Below are 14,001 nucleotides of genomic sequence, written 5' to 3' on the forward strand. Positions count from 1 at the left end.
GCCGCCGTCTCAAGGTGGTAGTATGATCAATTGTTTTGCTTTTTTTTCTCGTGTTTCAGCACAACATTCTTTAATAAATTAATAACACAACCATTTTATATTGTTTTTAATAGTTTGTGTGTACTAAACAAATATTTTTTTAATAGTTTTTATGAACTTAAAGGCAAATATTCATGTCAGTCCTAGAATGTACTCGAATGCTTTTAAATCACGTGAAATCCAGTTTTGGATTAACCGTACGCATGGTGCGTTCTTTATTTTTAGCAAATCATTCATTAAATCAATAAGAAATTAGGTTTTCCCACAACCATAGAAACCGGAGGGTGTAAGGGTTTTGTTTAAATCTAATTCTAGGGAGGGGGAAGGGAAATGGAAGGGAGTGGTGCGTGGCCTGAATGGATCCTTTTCATGTGGGAGAAATATCTCCACATGCATTATGGGGACTAGTGTATGAGAGAGGCACTGGCGGACGCAAGGATTAGGGGCGAAGCATCCCCTCTCTAAAGTTACTAAAAAGTATGCGAGATCTCGGTGAATGCAGTATGTTGTTTCAGATGCTTCAAGGTAGATGTTACAATACCTGGAAATACTAACGACTAGGGACCGGAAAAATTCACGGGTTCAATGAACTTCAGGATAGACTCCAATATCCTCTACACACTCGGGCAAATGCCAACTATACATTGACTGCTGACTTGTGAGTCGTCTCGACTGGGTAACCTGTGATTCGACACTTCTATGAAAGAGGGTCTCTAATTGGCCCACAGTCCTCCAGATTAACAGTGAACCAATGGCAAAAGCCGCACTAAGGTGTAATTATTTGAATTTTAGCATAACACAAAATGAACCCGCGAATTTTTCAGGTCTCTACTAACGATACAGGAAGCAGTGCAATGCATGCTGGAAAATATATCGTAACCGTCCAAACTCCTTATTGAAATGAGTTTTTTAATACACAAAACATAATTTCATTCACTTATTTATTTAAATCCCCTTCAGGAAAAAAAATAATAAAAAATATCTGTACCCTTCACTGGAGAGGGTAAGAAGATGAGGCATGGACTGACTGAGTCCTTTTGATGTGGGAAAACAGTGCATCCAACAACTGAGACAAGCAGTTGAACCATTTTTAATTACGGGTCGTTAATTCTAATCCTAAGAAACCATTAACTGCGCGGTTGCTGCATATGACATATGACATCAACCGTATTTCCAGATATTGCCTCCCCTTGGTCAAGTTGGGGGGGGGGGGGGGGGCCACCAGGGAATAGAGGATTGTAATTTGTTTTCATCGCAGCTTAGCGTCTAGTCGACAACCACATCGTTAGAGGCGGACACATGCTACGAGCACAATTGCGCAAGGAATCACCGACAGCCAACAGGAGATAACCAGCCACACTGTAAAAATGTTTTGTAAATGTGACTTCAATACGCATATAAAATTACAGACCACTGTAAATTTTTACAATCAAATGAAAGAAACTGTATCCCTACAAAAAATATTCGCAGTAATACTGGGTTCGAATTCTTACCCGATCATTTGTGCTTTGTGTTGGCCCTGTACCTGCATTAGTTAAACTAATTTGTAAACCGTTCCCTGAATAGCTTTCCAGTATTAACTGCACACTTTAATGAACAAAATAAAACAAAATAAGATCTAATTGTTGAATATTAGATTATCTTCCCATGGTTCAAAAATTGATGCTTGTATAAAACAACAAGAAAAATTTAAAATGATGCGCCAATTTTCGTAAGCACGACAAGGAATGTTCATTCTTTAAATGTTTTATTCAATAATGAATGTTGATTTAATAAAAATTTTGGGTATACGCCATTGCAGTTTTGCACTGTCATCTGCTTGTGCCTGATGACGGGAACAGATGCCAGTTCCGGAAACGGCGCAACTGTTTTGTCATAGAAAACCTACCGTTTTTCTCGGTGCTGTCGTCGTTGTGTTGTCCATAATAAGTGTTTGTGTTCATCGTTGTTTTCGTATGTTTCTGCATTGTCAGGTTTGTTGTCTTGTTACGGGTACTTGCGCACCCGTGGCATTCAGAGACTCTCCGCCCCTACTGCCATGTGAGAAGCCGACCGCACGACGCCGAATGCCGTGGATTAGTAACCCGCGCACGGGTTTACTTCGGGAGACATCGGATCCGGTCGGCCACAATCGGGGATTCGACAACGTGACTTCCCTCTTGTCCAGTAGTTACCTGCTTGCTTAATGCATGATATTTGATCCCCGCATGACCCGGCCCAGGGTTTTCCCTGTGTCTATGCAGGTTTTACCTGGGTCACATTAGTTATCTTTTAAGCTAGACTTTCAATGGGGCGTTAGCCATGGCGCCAATCGCTGCCATGGCTGGCCAGTAAACCCCAATTAGTACATGATGTACGCGCCCTTGTCCTGCATGGTTAAAAACCCGCATGGTAGAGTGTATAGGCTTCGGCCTGAGACACACTTAGGTCCTCCCCTAACCTGGACCCTCCCCTTACACACTTAGAATAATTTAGGCTAGGAAAAAAAATCGGGAGTGGCCAAAAGCGGCGTAAGGCCGCCATCTTGGTTGGCATCCCCCCTGTGATTTTTGGGTATACATGGGGCTGGTTTGAGAAGGACGGGTCCCTCCGTGGAAGGCGTCCCCCTGCCCGACGAGCGACCAACACTGCACCAGCTATGCTGACCGCTGAAGAGACCGACAACAATTTGGTCTTGGTGAGAAAACATCGTTTCCACACACACACTTAAGGGACTAAGCCTGTCGTGAAGTGGAGAGAGCCTTCGGACTTACGCAGAAAGTCGGCATCGTGAGAAGCCAGGTGGTAAGTTAAACCTGGGGCCTGGTGTCAGAAGTGGTTTTCGTGTGCAGGTAGAAGACATAGGGCGCGCTGTGGCGAATAGCAAGGACTCAGGCTGAGAGCGGTGCGAAACATCCTGGAAGGGCCTTAAAATAATGTCTAGACGCCCGGACTTTGACTTTGTTGCCGATCGTTGACATATGTTGACTCGTGTGGTCACGGACTTATCTTCGCAGACAATCTTCGTGTGGAGCCTGTGAATCGTTGGCGTGAGGAGCGACAGACTCGAGCGGACTCACGTCTCGGCACTGCGCCGTCGCGCCAGGCGCTAGGGACGACTGTGAACAAGGCCATCGAGAGAAACACGAGGCCCCGCGGAAACTAACCTCCCTGTTAACTAATGTACCCATTTTCAAACCTCACAGTTTAAAAAAAAAATGTAAAGCTTTAAAAGTTACTGATACGTGATCTGTACGTATCTCATTACTTGTAAATAGAGTCTGGAAAGATCCGCGGATTAATTTCGTGATATGCCAACATTCAAATAATAATAAATTTGTTCCTCTTCTGCCATTTATTCACATTTTCATCTGGAAGACTTTGGGCCAATTAGAGACACTCAATCATAGAAGTGTCGAATCACAGGCTGACCAGTTGAGACGACTCACAAGTCAGCAGCCAATGAACAGACTGCCTTTTCCCGAGCAAGCAGAGGATTGTGGAGGCTATCCTAGAGGTCATTGAACCCGCGAATTTTTCCGGTCTCTACTTGTAAGGTTTTCTATGGATTATATTATCAATATACTTGTAATTTTTGTCCAACTCAAGCATTTAAAAAATATATTGATACTCAATCCCTTTCCCCCACCCCAGCCCCTCCTCACCCTGATTGCCCTGGCTATTAAAATACACCTGTTGCCTTCGTTCAGAGAGGTGTTCACGTGTTTGAAACTCATTGGTAGGGCCATGTATGTATTATGTGCGAAAATATTACCAACAAGCTGTGTGTTAAAACTCTGTAGCATTGTCTGTGCTTGGTGGTTGGCTGGGTTTATTTCAGGTGCATGTCTACTGTCCACACACCAAGCACAGACACTCGGTGCGGAAGCAAACGCGTCCTGAATGGCCCGGCCAAATACGGCAATGACTTCTCTTGCAGGTGGCCGCCTAATTTAAAGGGTTGATTGTATACAGGCAGTTTTAGTCCCGCCTGGAGTGAAATGAACCCGCGAAATATCCGTGACCATCAGTCCTCCCGTCGCCCATCCGTTGACTAGCTGAGAGTCATGATACCTTTTTACATTTCAATGCTGCCAACTGACGAGATTTCTTAGATTTAATAATTTTTTTGTAAAGTTAGGTTAGTTTGACAATCTTGTAAGCTAAGCACTTAAAAATAGGGATAGGAAAGTCTCGCATTTCCAGTAACCTCTAGGGTGAACTTAAAAATCCTCTATGTACTCGCGAAAATTACACATGCTGGGTTGCTTGCCGTTCGTTACTTATTCCATTAAAGAAAGTTCACTGGCTCAGAGGCATTCAGATTAACTGTGGCTCAAACGCAGGAGCAGCAAAAATGTAAATGAGTTTGCATTCTAAGCTATTTCCAAATGAATCAGCCAATGTATTTAGTCTCTTCTTATAAGCCATTGAATCCAATTGTTTTCGCTCTTTTATTCATCTGTATTCTTTCCGAGTAGCCGTGCATAATTAATTTCACTTCCGTGTCACGGTTGGTTATCGTTTCAAATATCAAACTTTAAAAAAAAATTCAATGTCCTGCCAAAAACATGCAATGAACGCAGCTAAACAAATTAGTAAACACGTTTCAATTTTTTTGCAGGCAATTAAAATGTAAACATTTTGGAGGTGTGACGGATAGAAAAATAAGGGCCGCTGATTGGCTTGATGTAACGTGATTGTCGAACACGGCGAGTCGATTATGAATCCAGCATCCAGCTTTACCGGCTACTTGTAAAAAGCCACGCAAAAATTCATAACATTTTTTTTTCACTTTATGCGTAATGATTACTCACTATAAGTTCGCTTCCTGATTTTTTTCGTAGCTGGGTAAAGCATTAATTTTAAATGCTATAGTCTAATTTTCGAAACATTTATTTTTAAATATACTGAATTACAAAAAAAAAAAAAAATCCGATGTAACGAGTGAAACCGAGACTTAAAACGAGTTGATAAAACTTGTAAGGAACGTAAGAACGCAAGGACGCAACATGCAACAAAAATAATAAATTAAATAAAAAACATTCGAGTCACAAGCCATCGCCAACCTATCAACTTGACACTATAAAACTGTACATAATTATTCTTCATCGGGATTATTTTAATTGTTTTTTACGATAAATTGATAAAGTCTTTGTAATTGTATTTTAAAGCATATTTTGCTTTCACTGTGTGATAGTTGCGTAGGTGATAACGTGGTACATGTTACAAAAAGAAAAACCGTAACCTTTTCTTCACAGAACGTCTGCATCTTTTAAAATTTCGGAACACTCCACTTCAAACGTAGAAGGACGGTGACTCAAGCAGAAACGCAAGAATATGAAAGTTGGCCAGTACTTGCGTTTCGTTTTTGCGTCTTGCGTAATTTTGAAACGGTTGTTTGTAAGCGTCGTTGTTTAACCTGCGCAGTTCGTAAACCGGGCGCGCCATGAACTCCCGCGGGTCCGATCAGTTTCTTCCGAGACACTGGGCGGCGTCAAGCCGCGACAAGCAAACACGCGCGCCGAAACTTCCAGGCGAAGAAATATCAACAAACGTGGCTTCGACCCACGGGCCGGCGAGACGTGTTTAATGTTCCTGCAATCGATTATTTTCTGAGACGAAAATACTTCCCCCGTCACTGGAATGATCAGCAGGATTTAGGGTAATGAAAAATTAAAGTGTGTTCATGATTGGACCACAGTTGTTTGGACCCGCGCCTCTACAACAGCCAGCATGCTCAGCTACGAGAGAAGTAAGCTAATTAGGCAGTCCCGATTAAAGATAGAAAAATAGGTACTCAATAAGCAGTCAGCCAATGTAAAAGCAATCTTTGGTATGGCAAACATAGGGTTTTAAATTTTAGAATAACGCCAAACGCATTCGTGAAATTTTCGGGTCTATAGGTACGTTATGGAAACCGCAAAATACACGTTATTTTCAGGCTTCAGGCTAGGCTCCACTTTAGTTCGTGGTTGCGAATCAAAGGAGTTACGTTACTTGCAAGTTATTTGTGTAAAATCAAACATCAATTTGATTTAAAAAAAGTAGTTGTTTATTACTTTTTTTCGTGATCATTTACTGTCATTTATAGTATTTCATCAGTAACTGGAGAATACGCTATCAAGTCGATGAGACGGGTTCATTGGCTGCGGCCACATTTAACCTCCTCTTTGGTCAGCCTTTTTAAAAATTGTTTTGTCATTTGTTTCTGGTCATTCAGGGTGCGGCAAATAACTCGTGACTGGAGACCAGGAAATTTCGCGGATTCTTTTGGTCACGAGGTATGTATACAGTTGCGCTGCTTTGATGATTGGATTCAATGTTTTCGACACTCCCCCCAGTTAACCATCTGGCAGAGGAGAGACAGAATCACGACCACCCACTCGAAAGAAAGAGAAGTTTCTCACTAACAAATCAGGCAATATGCCAGCAAAACATGGGGTAAGAGAAAACACATGACCGGGAATTTTACTCTGAGGGCAAATTAATACGCAACATTTCCGGGTCTCTTACTCATTGGCTTATAGTGTGTCAGGTTGTTTCAAATAACTTGTGAGCCAATGTCAATGGTCATTTAGGTTTTACAACTTCTGCAATTTAGACTAAGTGAAATATACGAGTATCTCGGGCCAACCGTTTCTTTTTCCTTCGCCCCCGTCGAAGATACGACCACTGCGGGCAGTGTTCCAACACTGTCTCGCCCCTCGAATTAACGAGGCCATTAGGAGGGACGCATTCTCTTCCAGCAAACCGTCGGAGATGGGACGTCTGCCGCAAAACGGATGGGGGTCAAGCTTGAATGTCAGTCTGGGGCAAGTGGCGCTCTCACACCCTGCCACCCGAGGATGGCGAACTACACTGCCATAACAATCTGAGGAAACGTTGGCTGTGCTCGTGGGTGCAACCATACGTCTAATAAGTTCCTGAACATACTTCACTGTTAGCATCCAATCAAATATTAGAAACATTGCATTACAGGATTCTTGTAACGTCTTTTCTTGCGTATTTTTTAAATGAAGAATGGTGGTATGTTCCTTTGAAGCATTTGTGATTGCGGTGACCTCGACCTTCAGAATGTTCCATTTAGAACACCCCATCCCCCCTCCCTTTTTTTAAAACTAAAATTTTCAATTTGTGGAAAAAATAATCAAAACTCTTCCTTTAAAAGACAATTGTCTTTAGATAGGGCACAGTATAAAAATTCCCAAAATATTTATACTTTGCATTAAAAAAAGACCTGTCTGCGTTCATGACCATATGCTTGAGCCTGGCCACCATATTGGATTTTGAAAAATCATGGGATAAAAATTTGTCTATTACAATTTTTTTTTTTTTTGGGGGGGGGGGGTTTAAACCATTTATTTTTCCATAATCATTAACAGAAACTATATTATTTCCTACGTAAAACAGTTTTCAGGCATTACATACTTGTATGGGCAGGTAATTTTCGCATAAAATCATTTCACAGCAACAAGGCCTGTCCGCGCTGGCGAGAGTTTCCTTGCAGTTGACGTCTGCCAGGGAAGCCACTCAGGACGCGTTCCCTTCCGCACTGGATGGCTGTGACTCGCGTGCCAACAGTTCCTCCAGATATGTGAGGTCTGGTTAAAAAAAAAAGTACAAGATTTGTGTACACTTGGGTGTATCTTTTCCAAGCCAAAAAAATACATATTCCATTGCAGAAAGTATAAAGTGTGCAAATATTCACACTTGAATGCGTAGGTGCGAATTAAAAGAGTTACGTTACGTATAAGTTATCTCTGTAAAATCCATAATAATTTTATACACAGAAGTTGTTTTCTTGTTGGTTTTTTTTTCATAATCAATTAAAGTATTTCATCAGTAACTGGAGTTTCACTCCTTTTTGGTTTGTGACCAGACTGATTAAGTCAATATAATGCACTACCACAACCCATTATTTGACTCCATCTCACACGCCATGAAGAATTTTTTTTTGTTTCATTTTCCCATAAATACTCTTATTAATAAGCTATTTCTAAAATTATAACAAAAAAAAACTTTCGTTGCATTTGTTGTTCTGTAACAAATATTTTCTACATATATTCACCGAATTAAATATGTGTGTAAAAAGTCGCGCAACCGTTGAAAAATTACGACAGATTGCGCGACGTTTTACACGCGCGTCATATTGATATATGTTGGAAATATTTGTGACAGAACCACAGATGCAACGGAGGTGTCGAGTTGAAGTTCCCGTTTCAGCGCCAGAAAGTGAAAGATTCAGCACGAGCTCCGAGCGCGAGCCCGAGCTTGGCAAACCTGCCGCCAGTCGACGCCCCCGGCCCTGCGAGAAGCCGGCGAACAGCTTCCGACGGCGAGAGAGCCGAGACCGTGTTCCGAAACGATCAGCCGTTCAGACTCGGTGTAAGTGCGTGCTCGACGCACACTCTCGCGTTAATACGCGCGGTTCACCTGTGATAGACAATGCCAGGCAATCAAACCTTTGTGAGCGCATTTTTAAATGTTTGAATTAAATAAAGCAATTTAAACACTTTTTTTTTAATAACACATACGTTGCAAAATAGTTTGTTTTTTTCGTGTTAAATCTCCTTTGTAATATTTTCTTTAAGAATTGATTTTGTATCTTTCGGGCACACATTATATAATTAATGTAAGATTTAGGTATGAGTAATCAGTAAGTATAACTACGTCTAGATCGCCTCCGAAAGACTGCTGTCCGTGTGATACGGGCCCACTACGGCCTTGCACGAGGCTGCGACGAGACACCACGACCCTCGCTCGTGAAGAGCCAGCGCGAGTGTAGATGCATTCCACACGGAGCGGGCGCGGGTGCTGTTCGAAACACAGCCCAAGTTGCAAGAGGCAGCTCCGCGCGAACAAAGCCACAGCCTCTGTACACACTAGTGAAGTGGCGCCAGCTGCGATAGACGTCTCTCGGAGGTAAACGAGGACGTTTAATCTAGATCTGCTTCCACTTAATCAAACTATGTAATGATTACTCGTACCTAATTTCCAACAATACCAATAAAAATAGCAAAACAAATGATTTGATGAACATAACTTCAGCTCTGCTAATAATCATTGATCACCAATTTTCTAATAACTTTGAACGTATTTGATATTGTGCATACTAAGTGAGTTATTATTTTTTTGTCCTCGCTACCTATACTTTTCTACCCTTTGGGTACTAAATGCTGATAACGAAAAAAAAAATATTTGTGACAAAAGTTTAGATAGTGTGTATTTATAATGTTAATAGTGACTTGGAACGGATTTGACAATCAACTTTCAAAAGAAAATATGAATTATTTTGTCCTTCAGCTCCTATTTTTTTCCTCCCCTTCCAATGATGGTTGTTATTATAATCAATTGTTTAAGATAAAAGTTTTTGGTAATACTTTTCGGAGGTATATTTTTTTTAAGTTGTTGAAAAATTGTTCATATTAGAAAAATTATAGTATTTTTTTTTCTTCTGTTTTTCAAAACATCTCTATTTCTACCGCACTAGTCAGATTTTGCCTCTTACGAACCTGACCCAGATTTTGTATCTCTTTGTTTGGTGCATCTGTTTGAAAGTAATTTGTGCAAAATTAGGGCAGCTATCGTGTCCAATTAAAAGTGATAGACATAAAGATATATACATAAACTTTGAGTTAAATTTGGTTTAGAGGTCTAGGGACCATGAAACCAAAAATAAAGTTGAGGATTCCTTGAAGTCAACTTTCTTCGAGACTAACCTCGAATTTAACTTTAAGTACAGTCTGTTTCTGTCTTCATGGACTACGAGGTATTAAAATACTGCTTTGTATGTTTTTTTTAGTAACGTTTCTTTACGACTGGTTTTTAATACACTATCGGTATTCGGAATGAGGTTAAGAGTATTAGTTCGTCTGTAAATATTACAAAGGCGTTCTTCCCTCTCACGTTCGCTCCTAGATACGAGTATTCGAGGACAAACACTACACTCTCTCTAAGTGCATACTCACCTTTGCGACTGGTGCTCTTTCGCAGACAATAGCTCGTAACATCACTCCACTACAATCGACAATCGAGCATCAGGCGCGCATTCATTCCCATTGTAACAGAACACATTACGGTTGATTTTTTTCTCATTTTATGTTTTTTTATTCAATGCTTTCAACGTAAAACATAAATCGAAAGTCGAAATACGGCGTAGTTTCTGTGAATATTCAGTTATACAAAATTACGAAGAACTCTTCGTTAGTTTGAAGTGAATTCTTCATTGAAAAGTCCGTAAATTTACTGTAATATTAACAGTGTAGTAGCTTAAGAATCCTCTCTTCCAGAGCAAACGTTAGTAGGATATTAAAAAAAAAAACTTGTTTTAGTTTTAAACTCTGTTACGTTTTAAGTGACTCCCTGTCTGATACATAGTTTAGTTTTAGATTGTTCGACAATATGCGTTTTTGAGTAATAGACTGATTTACTTGAAGTGTTTCAAACTTTTTTTCTAAGTAGCTAAAGAATGGTGTCCGTGAAAAAATAATTCTAGACATTCCATGGCTGTAAAACACATGCATGCCCATCGTATAGCCATGTCAGCATTTTCCCATTGTCCTAAGCTCTGAATTTAAATATCCTGATGATAGTCATAACGGTGATGATGGTGACGAGACCTGGTTGTTCGGATCCGAGCTCGATGACTCCAGGTTTAGCGGCGCAGCGCGGGAATCAGCAGCGCTCCTGAGGTCTGAGGTGTTCGTGGCAACGTGATTCTGCAATGGATGCACACTGACTTCCGCTGTGCAGAGGTGAAGGCCAACACAACAGCCAGCCACGCACCCGGGAAGGAAAAGGAGGTTTTCCACAAGTGAATAACCCCAACCTCAACCGACCACTATATTAAATTTCTGACCTTACGTAATAGCATATTACAAAGGAAGGTTCATACGTTATGTTGCTTTCTTATTCTAAATGTATCGAAATCATGAATGTGTTACGTAGAAATACCCATAATTCTTGCTCGAACTTACTTGAAAACGTTTATGAGTGGTGAAATAAAATACAATATTGAATCCACAGGCATCTGCATGGGACGGAGAAACTTTCGAATAGTTCCATAAAAAAAATTATTTTTATCCCCACCCCCTTCCCCCTCCCTTTTACGAGCAAAAAGTTTAGTATGACTTGAACTTAAAGCTCCCAAGAGTACCAGGCGCTCATACCACACGGCCGAACATGGCGTGTTGTAGCTCTGCTGGGAAAAAAAATTGTAGACTAAAAGTTGGGCGCAGTTGTAATGAAATTAGTTTGCCTCGAATTTATCCGTCACCGGTCATGGATTTGACAAAGTTATGTTTCACCGACAACTTTTTGAACACCGTCGACGGTCGAAGAACCGAAATAATCCTTCGTTTTACTCAGCTAATGCATAGGCTACACATTTAATGAATTCGCACATATTTGCATCAGACACCCAAAAGTATTTTAAAAATTGCAAAAGCGTAGCTATAAATGTATTTCATGATTACTTTTAATAAACTAAATTGGAATTTCGACAGATGTGTGACGTATTCATTTGCGTTTAAGTATTATCAGTGAGAGTTATTTTAAATAGCTATTTTGGCATTAGTTTATTTCTTAATCAGGCAAAAAATACATATTCGGGACATTGCAATAATTTAATGTCGTTAGTTTTATTAAAGTTTAAATTTTAGGGAGAGACTAGCCCTGTAAAAAAAAAAAAACTCCCCAGACTAAGCCCGAGAAAATTCCTATCAAATAATCAAAACTCACAACAAAAAAAAATGCCATCAAGGTCTGGGAGGTTGAGAAGTTATCTTCACAGCTCCACGATTGCGTAAACCGCGCTGGGTACGATCATGCAACACCACGTGGAACAATCGCGCGCACGTTCGTTCTTCTTACCTCATGGATGCCAGCAGATCCCTCCGCCTTCTCTCTTCTTCTGCTGCAAATTACGGGTTGCGTATGATTCGTAAAGAGAGTTTGTGCACGACCTGTCTCCAGAGATTATTACTAATCCGACGCCATGATAGAGGAATGACGGCCCGTGCTTGCAGCAGACAGCAGCGGCTGGAGTGTCCTGCACAACGCAGTGACTTGAACGCTCGTGCGCGCGGTCTCGCTGCTTGGCGGGGGCCGCCGACTCGAACGCTCGACGCTGGCGCGCGGGAAAGCCGCGCTCTGGCGAGTGCTGGTTGGGGCACGTTCACGGTGCGACTGGCGAGCGCCGCACGGCGACGCGCCGTTTTTGTGCTCGCGGGCGGGCGCGCGCCTCACCCCGACCTCGCCTTGCCGCGCCGCGGCCGGCGCCGCACTTTCTCTGCCCGCCGCCGCGGCCGGCCGCGCTGCGCACCGCGCCTCGCGCCGAACAACACACGGTCGCGATGCGCGCGCAGCCACCAAGTCCGCGGGGCCGGATCTAGAGACCTCCTCGCCCGGATCTAGGGCCACCCAGTCAAAGCCTTAAAGTAAATAAAGTCAGGCGGGATTACAATAGCCCTCCACCCCCGTCCGTCAACCGTTCGTCCGTCAACGCCACGCTTCTAGCCAAGAGATTTACAATTTGACTTCATCCGTCCGTCGTAATATTTTCCAAACAAGTGCTGCCAACAAACCATGTTCATCTCTAGGAGATTTACATAGACGTTGTTTGCTATTTATGTCGTGTTTATGCACGTCTTGTTTGCTAGGATTTCCTCGGAAAAATTCGGAGTCGTGATTAAATTTGTTTCGCCATGGGTTTTAAGAACAGAAAAAATTCTGAACGACCTTTACAAACACCACAGGCATAAACTCTGATAACAATTTACTGCCGCGGTCAAAACCATTGATATTATCCATCCGCCCGTTCGTCAAAAGTTAGATCTTGCCAAGTTTTGACGGTCGGAACAATATTTTTCGGGCCATCCGATTGGTTGCAGGTCACGTGACCGACGGACGGATGACAGACGAACGGAGGCGATGGGCTATTGTAATTCCGCCTTTTATAGTACAAAGACACACTGAAAGCTATTGAAATTTTGCATTTTTTTTCTTCATAATTGTGCTACAAGATCGAAAACTTGACCAACAACAGTGTGGTTTTCTCGCGCTTTTTATTTAATATAAACGGACGTAAGTCAATAAATCATTTGTGATATAATTAATTTATATCTCTAAAAACTATCCTTGGTTGTAGATATACAATAAATAGTCAAAATGGATATGAAATATTTATGAAGAAACTAGTGATTTTTTTGAAAGCATGTTAAGTAACAGCACTTAAATATTTTCTACGGCTTTGTAAATTTTTTTTAGCGGGTGTAACGATGGGAGAGTGAATAAAATCATATTGATGTCCATGTAAGTACTATAACACATAGAGTACATACCAAATTCAAGCATATTTCACAAGGATTCTGATCACTGAAAGAGATTCCTTGCAGCTAGCACGCCGGTCACTGTAGCCATGCCAAGTTTTCTTCGTTTCACCAAGATTCAACGCGTGCAACGTGTGATCATAATTAATAAAATATCTGTTTCTCATAATTAAAAGTGGTAAAAATTTGAGTGTTTCGTGGATTTTATAATAAATTATATAAATTACTTCATTTCTTAAATGTAAGTAAAATACAGTAGGTTAAGAAGTTTTATTTATTTTTCAAGGTGCTGATTTAGCATTAATCCGGACATGAGTACAAAGCCAAATATTTACCAAAACGATTAAGTGGTAAGCTCTGTATGAGGAAACCTGCACACGTGGTAAGGCCAAACACTAAGCAAAAAGAGTACAAGGCAATCTGTGTACGTTGCAGCCCGGGCATAATGTTACAAAAAACTAGTACCAGGTAATCTCTGCACGAGGCAACCTAAGCAAGTTTTCAAAGCCAAACACAATGAAAAACGAGTACGAAGCAAACTGTGGACGAGGGACGCCGGGCATGATTTCAAAGCCAAACACTAGACGAAACGAGCACGAGGCAAGCTGTGCATGTTGTAAGCCAGAAATTTTGTCAAGGCCAAAAACTAGGC

The 14,001-nt window shown here is 41.3% G+C and overlaps 1 protein-coding gene across 5 annotated transcripts in view; it reads right to left on the reverse strand.

Moving 5' to 3' along the window:
- LOC134529434 (calcium/calmodulin-dependent protein kinase kinase 2) overlaps nucleotides 1-12,335 on the reverse strand; it is a 466,877-nt gene extending 454,542 nt beyond the window's left edge. For 2 of the 5 annotated variants that reach the window (XM_063363521.1, XM_063363520.1), the window contains exon 1: nucleotides 11,893-12,332. The gene's annotated coding sequence lies outside the window, so the exon portion shown is untranslated. Of the gene's footprint in view, nucleotides 1-11,892 lie in introns of all 5 variants that reach the window. The other 3 variants (XM_063363523.1, XM_063363522.1, XR_010074576.1) reach the window with 2 other exon arrangements.
- Nucleotides 12,336-14,001: the final 1,666 nt, after the last annotated feature.

This window comes from Bacillus rossius, chromosome 2 (genome assembly GCF_032445375.1).
Source record: "Bacillus rossius redtenbacheri isolate Brsri chromosome 2, Brsri_v3, whole genome shotgun sequence".
In the NCBI taxonomy this organism is placed as follows: domain Eukaryota; kingdom Metazoa; phylum Arthropoda; class Insecta; order Phasmatodea; family Bacillidae; genus Bacillus; species Bacillus rossius.